Genomic DNA, 13,795 nt, shown 5'->3' with positions numbered 1-13,795 from the left:
TCCAGAGGTTCCAGGTTTGATTCCCAGCATATGCATTGTAGTTCCATGGACTCTGATGCCCTCTTCTGGCCTCCTTGGGCACCAGGAACACAGGTGGCACACAGACATATGTGCAAGCAAAACCCCTATCCACATCAATCAATCAATCAATCGAAAGTCAGGGGACTGGATAGTTGAGAGGTTAAGAGCCTTTCACAGGCTGAGTTCAGCTCCTAGCACCCAATGTCTGATAACTCACAACTCCTTATGACTTCAAGTTCCAGACTTGTGATACTCTCTTCTGGCCTTCCCAGGAACCTGCACTTACATACACATACGCACACACACATAAATACAGCCAATTAAAACAATAAATATAAATATCTTAATAATTAAGGAAGACCTTCCAGGCACTTAGGAGATAGTCAGGCTGACCTCTATGAGTTCAAGGTCAGCCTGGTCTACAGAATGAATTCCAGCACAGCCAGGGCTACACAGAGAACCTCTATCTTAAAAAAGCAAATAAGGAAGACTTAATGAATGGAAAGATAAGCAAGGGTTGAGGACTGAAGTCTAAAATACTTATTGTTGCTGGGTGGTCCCAGACTGGCCCGTGCATTCAGTACAAGCCTTGTTGAACTCACAGCTGCAGACACTGACAAGCAGCTCCTGCAATTTATACAGAAACAGAAAGGGTCCAGAGGAGCCAGAACGATGCTGGAGAACTCAGACTTTCCAATTTCTGATAAAAAAAAGTCCTCACGACCATGACGGATTGGCATGAAGATAGAGGGCCAGATGAGGGAGACGACCAGTAATGAACCAGAAATGTACGAGGTGCCCGCGTAAACACGTTTCAAGCTGGTTTATATTGAAACAGGTAAAACCGTGGGATCCAACCCAGCACTGCAAGAAAAACAAACAAACAAACAAAAACACCATAGAAAAAATCCCCTTTCCAAACCTCATCTTATTTGATACAGGGATGTCGTTCAGTGATGTCTGGGGTTAGTGGGGCAAAAAGGTACTGGTCACCAGGTGGGCAAAGGTACCTGCCACCAAGCTCTATGATCTAACTCGACTTGTCAGAACCCACAGCTGACTTCCACCTGCGCACCAGGGCAAGCGTGCTGTTGCTCACACACACTATAAAGGAACAAATGGCCCACAGTGAGGTAGCTCAGCGGGTAAGTGTACGACCACCAAGCCTAATGACCTGGGTATGATCCTGGGACCACATGGCAGGAGAGCCAAGCGACTCCTTCAACTGTCCTCTGACCTCCACACCCATGCATGACCCACGCGTGCCCACATACATACACGAACATGGATAAATAAATAAGTAAATGTAATTTTGTTTAAATATGACTCTGCCTTTTGCTGTCTCTCTGTTTCTCAGCCCTGCATCCCCTGCATGTTTTAACCTATTTGCAGTGCTGGGAATGGCTAGAGCCCATGGATGCAAGGGAAACACCCTATCACTGAGTCTCACCCTCAGCCCCTGGCACCTTTAGTCCTAGATAGCCACTGGCTACCTAATGGCCTCCGGAAAAATCCATGCTGTCTTTTCTACTTAGAAACCTCAGGAGAGAGAAGCCTGTGTATTCTTGGAATTCTCAGAATGTTCACGGTTTCTGTTAATTGCTCCAGTTTTGTTCTTTGTAGATTTTTTCTTTACAGTTAGTGTGTGTGTGTGTGTGTGTGTGTGTGTGTGTGTGTGTACATGTGCCTCAGCTCAGAGGGCAAATTGCAGGAGTTGGCGCTCTCCTATCATGTGGGTTCTGGGCCTTGAACTCAGATCCTCGGGTTTGGTGGCAAGCACCTTTGCTTGCTGATCCATCTCACTACCCCAAGTTGTGTTCTTTAGTCTTGCAACTCCCAGAGTAACATTACATGTGGCCTCAGAGACGGGAACCTACACAATGAGAGGAGGAGGTAAGGCTATGCCCCCCTCCCCGTTCTATATTAGGAACTTCGCGTTTTCTCAATCAACTAGATTTCTAGCTGCTGAGCAGGGAGGAGACCATAGCCGACCCTTCTGGAAGGTCATCTCTTCATCTTCTCAGGACCAGACCCACGTCTCTCCCTTCGCTTACACGGTGCACTCTCTGTACCGTTTAAGGCTTTTTCATCAAAAGACGGAGCAGGGAGCAGAGAGCGGCTGTCTCCCTTCCTCACCTCCCACTCCCTCCTCAGCAAGAGGAAGTCAATTTCTGTGCCTCCTCTCCTGAAATTGCATTCTCTAAACTTACCGCTTACTCTCACAGAAAATCCAGCCCAGCCGACCTGATCTGTCTCCATGCCAGCTGATGAGCTGCCCTGCTGGAGCCCTTGCCCACTTGGCTTCCATGATGCTGTTCTGGCTCTTCACCCTTGCTCCCTCGCTGGCTGCTCCCTCTCCTGCCTTGGGTCACTGGCTGCTCCCCCTTCCCCCACAGCTTAGTCCCTAGCTGCTCCCCCCACCTCGGTTACTGGCTGCTCCCCCCCACCTCTGTTACTGGCTGCTCCCCCCCCACCTCTGTTACTGGCTGCTCCCCCCCACCTCTGTTACTGGCTGCTCCCCCCCACCTCTGTTACTGGCTGCTCCCCCCCACCTCTGTTACTGGCTGCTCCCTCCACCTCTGTTACTGGCTGCTCCCCCCCACCTCTGTTACTGGCTGCTCCCCCCCCCCCGCCTCTGTTACTGGCTGCTCCCCCCCCCCCCCCCCCCGCCTCTGTTACTGGCTGCTCCCCCCCACCTCTATTACTGGCTGCTCCCCCCCCGCCTCTGTTACTGGCTGCTCCCACCCCCCCCCCCCCGCCTCTGTTACTGGCTGCCCCCCCCCACCTCTGTTACTGGCTGCTCCCCCCCACCTCTGTTACTGGCTGCTCCCTCCACCTCTGTTACTGGCTGCTCCCCCCCACCTCTGTTACTGGCTGCTCCCCCCCACCTCTGTTACTGGATGCTCCCCCCCACCTCTGTTACTGGCTGCTCCCTCCACCTCTGTTACTGGCTGCTTCCCCACCCCACACCTCTGTTACTGGCTGCTTCCCCACCCCACACCTCTGTTACTGGCTGCTCCCCCCCACCTCTGTTACTGGCTGCTCCCCCCACCTCTGTTACTGGCTGCTCCCCCCCACCTCTGTTACTGGCTGCTCCCCCCCCACCTCTGTTACTGGCTGCTCCCCCCCACCTCTGTTACTGGCTGCTCCCCCCCCACCTCTGTCACTGGCTGCTCCCCCCCACCTCTGTCACTGGCTGCTCCCCCCCACCTCTGTTACTGGCTGCTCCCCCCCACCTCTGTCACTGGCTGCTCCCCCCCACCTCTGTTACTGGCTGCTCCCCCCCACCTCTGTCACTGGCTGCTCCCCCACCACCTCTGTTACTGGCTGCTCCCCCCCACCTCTGTTACTGGCTGCTCACCCCCCCCCACCACCTCTGTTACTGGCTCCCCCTCCCACCCACCTCTGTTACTGGCTGCTCCCCCCCCCCCCCGCCTCTGTTACTGGCTGCTCCCCCCCACCTCTGTCACTGGCTGCTCCCCATCCTGCCTCTCGGTTAAGGGCTGAGAGAAAAGAAATCTGGTCCTCTCTCATGGGCACCGAGGGTTTCAGGCGCCATGTTGCTGTGAATGATCTCTGTGGTGACGTCGTCTGGGCTAGTCTATGGGTAGCAATTTCTGTGGCCTGGCACGGGTCCTATGCTGTGGTTTGAACGTGTCCCCCAAAACACACACTGTATTTGAGGCCAGCCTGGTCTACAGAGTGAGCTCGGGGACAGCCAGGGACATGCAGGGAAACACACAGAACCCCTACATGCTGTAAACTTCATCTCTGATTCTCTTGCTTTCTCTCCCTCCCTCACACGCTGTATATGTACAAGTACACCCACACTCATATGAGGTCACAATCGTGCTTCCTGCCCCGTCTGCCTTCCACCATGAGACAACACACTACAGCAGCCTTTGCTTTGGTCTGGGATATGGCTCCGTTGGTACAGTACTTGCCTAGTGTGAATTAAAGTCTGGGTTGGATGGGTCTCCACGGCTACATAGACTGGGTGTGGAGGTGCACACCTGTAACCCCGGCATTTGGGAGACGGGCGGGGGAGGGCAGGAGGGTTAGGAGTTCAGGGTCATCCTTGGATGTATAGTGAGGTCAAGGCTAGCCTGATCTACCTATTGACAGAGAAAGAGAAAGAGAGGGAGGGAAGGAGGGAGGGGAGAGGGGATGGAGGGGAGGGAAGGGGAGGGGAGGGGAGGGGAGGGGAGGGGCGTGAGACTGTCTTGCCACATACAGGCTTCTTAGCCATGGACGAACCGACCTTCAGAAGTGTAAGAAACGAATCTCTTTTTTTGTAGATTTTTCAGAATCATGTCCTCTGTTATAGCAGCAGCAAATAGGTTAAGCTCAGAGTGAAGCTGCCTGCACCCCATTAGCAACGAACTTGCTTCAAGTATCTCAGGTCAGGCAAAGCCCAGGGTGGAGCCTAGGACTAGAGGTGGCTGCACCTGCTGCACATGCGCAGACCTCAAAGTGAAGCTGAGTGGCGTTTGCGGCGCAGGTTTGCGGGAGGGCTGGATTTCCCGAGCTGCTGGCCCTTCTGTGACTGCCTGTTTCTGTGCGTCTACAACTCAGGCTTCAGAACCCAACCACACAGTGTCAGCACCTTCACGGATGTTCGCTTTCCACCCACGAAGCCTCAAGACACTCAAGAGTGGGAAGAGGGTGCCGTGTGGGATTTGGGAGCTGAGCATGGAGCCTGCTCTTTTCACGTCTGGCCGTGGGACTTCTCAGGGCCCTGCAATCTGTTTCATACACGTCTTGGAGGCATAGCCTGAACGTGATTCTGCAGAATGTGGCCAGAGTACCTGTGGTTTGTCCGTGAAGTCCCGAAGCTTGGGACTTGTGATGAGCTTGGGGTGGGCAGGCGCTGCTGGGGTTGGACATAAACTTAGCTACCGAGCCTACCCCAGCAGCCAAGAAAACTGAAGCTGGTGGTTGGCTAGAGATCATCCCAGTTCTTCCACTGAAATCTTTCCAGAAAGATCTAAAATCCAACTGGTTTGTGAAGTCAGAGAGCTCAGCCGCAAGCTCATGGTTAGAGCTGGGGGCGGTGCATTGGTAAACCATGTGCTTAGCATTCAGAAAGCTCTGGATTCGGTCCCCATCGACAACAACAGCAAGAAAATGGGCGCGCACATGTGCACATACGTGCGCAAACAGGCACACACGTGTGCACACATGCGCACACCATTCTGACTGCAACCACTGCCTTTACTTCCAGGAAGCTGGCGATTGCACACTAGAACCCTGAACTCAGCCATCACAGCCACCCTCGGTGCTCATGAGCTGACATGGGAAAGGAGCTGGGGTGGCTCACGGCTGTCACACGTGAGAAATCGCCTTGTCTCAGCCCCCACCCCCCACGCACACGTATGTGTGTATGGATGCAGTTGGTCGACCTGATCTGTATGCAGACCCTCGCTACGCTGAGGAAGTGTTTGTATGGATGCTAAAAGCCAACTGACGACATCAACAGCAGATTCCTCCAGTCACGAATCTCTCTCCGATGAGAGTCATTGTAGCCTAGGCAGGACTCCACCTTGACAACCTGTAACCTAAAGACTGAATTGTCAACTTACAGTGACACACTTTACAACACCAGGGGAAATGTGAGGGGGTGGCAAGAAACAGGTTGATCGCTATAAATAAATACGCAGCAGAACAAGGAAGGAAGCAGAGAGCCCCCAGAGTCCTCGTTTCTCGGCTTGGCATGAGTCAGTTGCTCACATCCACACCCTCCCTTCTGCATCGACCTTTTCCCAGCCAGCAGCTCAGCTGGATGCAGCAGCTATCAGACAGGTGACTTGCATTCCACTCTCCCTTCCTAGAGCAGATGGGTTTTCCACGCTCTAGCTTTCAGAAGGTGTTTTCGTGTGTGCGTGCGCACGCGTGTACCTGTGTGCATGTATACACGTGCACATGTGTATGCAGAGGCCAGAGGTCAATGTCATGCCTTTCTCTATTGCTACCCTCACCTTATGTCTTGAAAGAGGGTTTCTTCGCTGAACCTTAAGCTCATCAGCTTGTCTAGACCAGTGCGTTCCAGATATCTTCCAGTCTCTTCTTCCCCATGTTGGGGTTACAGACGTGTGTTGCTATGTTTGGCATTTATTATTTATTTATTATTGGTTTTTCAAGCTAGGGTTTCTCCTGTGTAACAGTCCTGGCTGCCCTGGCACTCACTCTATAGACTAGGCTGGCTTCAAACTCAGAGATCTGCCTGCCTCTGTCTGCTGAGTGCTGGGATTAAAGGTGGGCCACCACTGCCCAGCCACATTTGGCTTTTACATGCATGTTGAGGTTTTGAACTTTGGTCTTCTTGCTTGAATGCAAGCACCTTCCCCACTGAGCCATCTCCACACCCCTTAGAGCACTTACTCCAAAATGCTTCCCAGACGTACCCCTTCCTGCCACACAGCTTCTGCGGCACTATTTCCCTGGGTGATCAGGACCAATTGCTCCATCTCAGCTACTGGTTCAGTGGAAGAGGAGGCTAAACCAGCCCCCAAATTTCCAATTCAACACAAGTGTTTGAAACAAACACCAGCCATGTTCACAGGGAAAAGAAGAAAACACTTTGTGGGTGGATTACTGGGGCCCAGCACGCTCCATTACCACTCTCGTGTCCAGTGACTCCTGGACTCTGTATTCTGATGATCAAGGAAACAGCACCAGAGCAGGGGGTGATTTTCACTGGTTAAAAGCACTGGCTGAGAGCCAGGCAGATGGCGCACACCTTTAATTCCAGCACTGGGGAGGCAGAGGCAGGTGGGCCACTGAGTTTGAAGCCAGCTTGGTCTACAAAGTGAGATCCAGGAAAGCCCTGTCTCAACAAAATGAAACAAACTGGCTGTTCTTCCAGAGGACCTGGGTTTAGTTCCCAGCACCCACCTGGCAGCTCACAACATCTGTCACTCCAGATCCCGGGGATCTGACCCCCACTGACCTCCGAGGGTACCAGGCTTGCTCACAAAAGCACTGACATACATGCAAGCAAAACAGTTGTAAAAATAAAGCAGTACTTTTTAAAAATCTACAAACAGGACAAGTGAATGAGTGAGCAGCCTGTATCGGTCACTGGGCCAGTTTGCATTCCTGGTCCTGTAGAAAAGAGCTTGGCGTTCCCAAGATGTCTCCCAGGTGTGCTGTAAAGGAGTGGGAAGGCCTACCACTCGGGCACGGTCCCTGCTTGGTCAGAGGCAGTGTTGTGTGGAAGATCACATGATGAATAAATGTCATTTATAGTTTGTGCATAACCATGACAACACCTATTAGGAGAAAGAATGAATGAAAGGCTAGGATGCCAGCTGACCACTAGTTACCTGTGCAAAATCCTCAGCCCAAATGGGGTATCCTGTCTTTACAGGTCCTGTCTCTTCCCACCTTATTATTCCTCTCTCTGTCCAGCCATATCCCTCCCTGTCTCCACCATTCATTGTAGGCATTTATTCAAGCCTTATGTCCCATGTAAAGAACTTGGGACAGAGGGGCCAGTCAATATGGACCCAAGGTCATAAGCTACTTAAATGGTTGAAACTGGAATTCCAACATACACTGCGTAGCTCAAGACTAACCTCTTAACCACTATACTGTGCGCGTGCACATGTGAATGTGTATGCTTGTGTGTATGTAGGTGTGCATGCACACAGGTGTGTGCATATACACATGTAAATATGTATTTACAGGAGTATGTTGTGCACATATCCATGTGTGTGTGCAAGTATGAGTACGTACATGCTTGTGCACATGTGCATGCAGTTGTGCATGTGTGTGTGGGGCTCAGAGGCCAATGTCAGGTGTCTTCTCTAGTCACGCTCCATCTTATTTAAATTCTGATATTTTGTTTGTGATCTAACAAATAAAGCTTGCCTGAAGATCAGAGTGCAGAACTAAGCCACTAGTCAGCTGCAGGGGCCAGGCAGTGATGGCACACACCTTTAATCCCAGCACACAGGAGGCAGAGGCAGACAAAGATCTCTGTGAGTTCAAGGCCAGCCTGGGCTACACAAAATTGATCCAGTCTGAAAGAGAAACAGAGCCTGGTGGTGGTGGCTCACACCGTTAATCCCAGGATTTGGGATCACATGCCTTTAATCCCAACAGCAGGGAGGTGGAGACAGGAAGGGATATGGCTGGGCAGAGAGAGGAATGTAAGGTGGGAGGAGACAGGAGCTCAGGTAATTCAGTCTGAGGTCTCGTAGAGACGGGATACCCCATTCGGTCTGAGGATTTGGTAGAGGTAAGAACTAGTGTCTGCTGCTCCGCTTCTCTGCTCATTCAGCTTTCACCCCCTGAAATCTGACTTTGGGTTTTGAAAAAAAAAAAGTCCACTTTAGGTGTGGTTTTATGTACTATAAATGCAGACAAAAAGCGTGAACAATCCTCGTGGCCACTGGATTTGGTTTCAGTTCCCAGCTTATGCAGAGGACTGCGGATTGCTACCCTTTCTGTGATTTTATCCCCTAATAAATAAACTTTTGTTATACTCCAATCCGGGCTATTGTGGAACTCTCTGGTACGCCAACACTGCAACATAACCACATGTATACGGAACTCACTGAACACTCAGTGTGGGGATAACATGGAACTCACCTTTCATTTAAAACCCCCAATTTTAGAAATTCCCTTAATTTCCAGACACTGTCCCCTGTCCCTAGATGCCTGCCACTTCCTGTGTGGCCAGAGACCTGAAGAGTGACGTTTCTGGAGATGTGGGTGCAGACTAGAATTCAGCAGAGCTGAAGAGGCCAGGCAACCTAGATGCAGGACGGAGGGACGTGCTGTTGACCTGACAGGTGGACATAGCTTGTGTTTTGCTCCTTGGACTGGAGAACACCTCAAATTGCAGGTCACTGTTCACATCCCATTGTGTGGCTATGGGCTCCAGGACAGCCAGGCATTTGCTTCATAAAGAGATTATATGCACAATAATAGCCATGTGTAGCCAAGGCCTACATGGGCCAAAGAAACAAGTTACATGTGCATGTTACATGTCCTGAACTTCTGGGGACATAGTTCAGTTGGTAGAGTGTTTGTGGAGTATAACAGTTCTCAGCCTGTGGGGAGCAACCCCTTTCACAAGGTTGGATATCTGATATCCTGCATCTCAGATATTCACATGGCGATTCATAACAGTAGTAAAATTCATTATGAAGTAGCAGCAAAAATAATTTTATGGTTGGGGGTCGGCACAACATGAGGAAGTGTATTTTAAAGGGTCGCAGCATTAGGAAGGTTGAGAACCACTGTCTAGCAGGCATGAAGCCCTGGGTTCAGTCCCCAGTACACACATAGCAGGCATGGTGGCACACATCTGTAATCCCAGCACCGAGGAGGAGACAGGAGGATCAGAAGTTCAAGCCCAACCTCAGGCACATAGGAAGTTTGAAGCCAGTCTGGGTTATATGAGACCCTGATGTGGAAGGGTCATCTGTCTATGTGTTAGTCTCATTGGTTAGATGACCCTTCCACATCAAGACTCCCTTCCCCCCAAATGCTTTTGGCTTATAATTTGTTTGGGGAAAGGTGATTCAGGGGTTTCCTTTGCTGTTTTAATTGCAATAGCTTTTGCTCTGTGAGTCAGTAGCTTTTGAGTCTATAAGAGTTGGGAGAGGACCATGGGATGGAAGTGTAAGACAGACCTAGGCCCAAGTTCCTTTGCTTCACTGACGAAGTGCTGAAGCCGCGTGGCTTTATACAGGAGTTGGCTGTTTGGGGTCTGGGTGCTGTTGGCATCTGTGACTGGGAGTGGGGATCTGTTCCTTGCGTTTAGAAATTGAGGGTCCTGCAGTCTTTGGTTTACCTTGGCTCCCAAATCACCACAACCTCTCTTCCATGTTCAGTCTATGTACACATCCCTTCCTCAGTTTTTATAAGTGTGATGCTGGAGGTCAAGGCCAGGCCTCGTACATCAGACATACGTTCTGACTCCGAGTCTCATCTCCAGTCCCCACTTTTCTTTTTAGGCAGACATCAGCCAAGTTAGGTTAGGGGGGGCATCCTAATTCAGAATGACATTCTAATTATACTCTTGAGAACCCTGCTTCCAAATTCAGCCACATTTTGAGGTAGTGGTTAAGAGACAGTTCACTCCGTAACACCCCTCAAACCTCTGTTTTAATGAGTGGACCGCAAAATGCTTTTAAATCCCTTGGGATTTGCGCTAGCCTGGGGACAGTCTCCAAGTAATCCCTCTAGACCTAGTAATTCCACCTCCCAAGTGCAGGAGCACGGAGCAGCGGCTTCAGGTCTTTGCGCACACTGGATGTCTAATGTGGTTCTGATGGTGTTCTAAGCGCTTGCTCAGCTCCAGAGACCCAGCATTGCAACTCTCCTTGGTGGGCACAAGGATGGAGGTTCGCTTTCAAGGCAACGACTCCAGGGTCTCCACACGAGACAATCAGGAACGTGGCTTCTGCAGTGAGAGGAGCTATATGGAGACAGTGGGCTGGCAGGACTTTATTTCTTAGAGACAGGGTTTCTCAGTAGCTATTGAGCCAGTCCTGGAACTCACTCTGTAGACCAGGCTGGCCTTGAACTCACAGAGATCCGCCTGTCTTGGCCTCCCAAGTGCTGGGATTAAAGGTGTGTATGATCACTGCCCGGCAAGGGTTGACAGGATTGATCCAAATCAGAGTGAACTTCCCCAGGTCCCATTTCAGGGTCTCATTGCTTTAACAAAACACTGGCCTGTCACACAGGAGACCCCAAGCGACCCCATTTTATTTCTGGTACTTCAGCCTTGTGGCTACAAGGGAAAAACTTTAGGGCTCCACTGTATATGCCCGTAGTCCTTCGTTTTCTTACTCTGCCATCCGACCTCACTCCTGACGCACTGGCCTGTCACTGCAGCTGCTAGATCTTTCTTCTGGAAGACTGTATGTCAGGTGACTGGAGTTTACCATATCCCAAAGCTACGACATCTTCATCTCCTTCAAACACAACTTAGTCACGACGGAGCTAAGCTTTGTGCCTGTTACCACTCTGGAACAACAACAAAAATAACAGTTATGGGGGAAAGAACCCCAAAAGTAGCAATTTTAAAGTAGAGAGTTGGAAAGCCTTGGCAGGCTGGAGAATGTACTTCTGGGAGTTTTCACGATTATCCTCACCCGCAGGGAACTGCTATATCCACCACCACCCTGGAGACGAGGAGCTACCTAGGGCTGGGAATGATCTCCCACACCCAAAAAGCTACTGCTGCCCCTGGAGCTCCACTGAGGAGCAGTCTGAGGCAGAACGATCCTGCAGTAGCATTAGCCAAAGCACTAAAGAAGCCTCCCGCCACTTCTGTCTATATATTCTGTGTCTGTGCATCTCACTGGCAAAGCAAGTTCCGTGCAGAGTCCAGCTTCCAGGAAGTCAAGGCACGACGTTCCCAGCTTGCTGGCCTCTGCAGTACAAGATGGTGTGTTTGGGACTGGTACTCATCTACCAAGTCCAAAGCCTCTATCCACCCTCAGGGACCAGACACCCCTGCCCCGCCCCTGTGAAAGCTGGCTGCACACACCCACTGCTCTGGAGTGCTACTCTTCCTGACCTTTTCTTCAAAGCTGTTCTGATGCACCGCACAATCTTGCCTTTTAACCGACCTACGGTGTTCCCGCCACAGTATTGGGCTCTGTTTTCAGTCCTGATTCCCCTGCCCCCATTTCTCCATTCGGGTCTCTGATCAAATGTACCCTACCATAGGATTAAGCTCCCTACTGTAGTTTGTTGGGCTTGGAATGCCTGTCAAATGGTTGGTCCCTAACTGTAGTGTTGGTATTTGTGATTCCTGGATGCCTGAGGTAAACAGCCTCCTCCTCCATGTAACCCCACCCATCCACCATTATGTTCCACCTCGCTGCAAGCCCAGTAGTGATGGAGCCACAAGACCATGGGTATTTCTTCTTTATAGAGTGAAGATCTCAGCTACTTTGTTACAGCGATGAAAAGCTGATATGCTGCCCATCAAAAGCAGCCCCGTCTACCTCTCTCTCCCAGAGCATACCTATCCTCATTGAGGAGCCATGTTTTCCCTCACTGGGAGTTTAAGCTCCATGGGGACAAACTGTGCCTTCCTCATGGCTACATTTCCACACTGCGGTGTCTTTGGCATTCCAGTGAAGGAGGTAGTTTCTGCTAACGTTCCCAATGCATTGCTCATTTCTTCCTCCAGGTGGTGCTAACGGGCCTTCTCGGTTGCTAAAGCCTGGGAGCTTCAACTAAGCCCAATGTTTTTTTTTTTTTTTCTGAGACTTTGGTCTGAGTTCCAGGTTTCCTTTCTTAGAAGATACCCAGACTCTCCTTGACCTTGCGCCTTATCATCAACACGGGCCTTTACCAACATTTTCGGTACAGCATCTTAACCCTGTGACCTCAGAACCAGGCTCAGAGAAAAGACACGAGAGAGGCTGCCCAGTTCCACAGCTGTAGGTCAGCCCAGGTAGAGACTACAGGTCTAGACGGTACAACGGACAGACTGCCTTTGACTTTATCCAAGTTAAGCATTTTCTTGGTGAAGTTTCAGAAGAACTGCAAATCTTAAGTAGATCATTTGCATCTCAGGGGTCTCCAAACTGCCTGTCTTTTCCCACAGGGACTCTGTAGGTCACTTTCTTACAGAGATGCATAGTCCATTAGCATTTCCTGTTCCCATCTTCCCCAGCGGCTGGCTGGCTGGCTGGCTGGATGCCTCATCCTTTACTGTACAGGCCAGCAGGTGCACCTGCGAATGGAAACAGAAGGCAGCTGGTCCTCAGACAAAGATGCTTTCAGCTCTTCCCCTGGACCTGGTGCTAAGGTGATAGACAAGCTGCCTTGTCATAGTTTAAGGATTGGTCAAAAATGGGGGCCCGAGAAAGTGGCTGACATGGTCACCAGGGTTACTGCTGTCAGATCCTGAACTTTGCGTCGAGTCTCTTGGTCACTTTCCCTGAAATTCTTTGTATGAGCTTTCAATTCTAAAGACATTATTTATTATCATTACTATTACTGTTTTGTGGTGCTAGGCATTGCACCCAGGGCCTTGCATGCTAGGCAGGTATTCTTCCGCTGAACTGCACCCCAAGACCAAGGACCTTATTCTTGACAGTGCCCAAATTCCTACTACTGACAGCTCAATCCTGATAAAATGTCTAAGAGCAGGCACAATTAGATTCAGAGATTTTGGTGGCATGCCTCCTTTCATCAGAGGCCTGCTTTCTTAGTCTTCCTTAAACTGGACTGGCAAAACCGAGCATGGCTTTGCGGCATGAAGTGTATACCTGAGAGCACAGCCAACACCCATGCTACTGCCTGGCGATCGTGCAGTTGCATCTCTTCCTCCAGCGAGCATCTGCTGCTGGGGCTGGGTTGTAGCTCAAGGGTAGAGCACCTGCACAGCATGCACAAGGTCCTGAGTTTGCGCCCCAGTTGGAAGAGAAAAGAATGCCCTGTTCTCTAACTTGTCTCTAACTTGTCGCCCTGGAAGGGTCACCAAGCCCTCTCCACACACTGCCACCCCAAGGACTAACAGTGACTATCAAGGATGGTGAGTAAGGTCCCAACAGGAGAAGTGCGAGCTGCCTCTAGAGGGCCAACAGTCAGCTCAGTCTCCTCCCTCTCTCCTCCCTCTCCAGCAGCCTCAGCCAGGCTTTCTGCAGCCTCAGACTACACAGCAGCAAGCTAGCCTGGCTTTGCTTCCTGTCAGGACAGCAGGGTGGAATAGAAAACCCTTTTTCCCTGGGGTTCAGAAGTTCCTCAGGTCTAACAAGTATCAAAGACAGACTACTCTTCCAATAAACACTTG

This window comes from Microtus pennsylvanicus, chromosome 13, assembly GCF_037038515.1.
Source record: "Microtus pennsylvanicus isolate mMicPen1 chromosome 13, mMicPen1.hap1, whole genome shotgun sequence".
Taxonomy (NCBI): Eukaryota; Metazoa; Chordata; class Mammalia; order Rodentia; family Cricetidae; genus Microtus; species Microtus pennsylvanicus.
The sequence above is the reverse complement of the archived record's forward strand: the minus strand, read 5'-3'. Positions refer to the sequence as shown.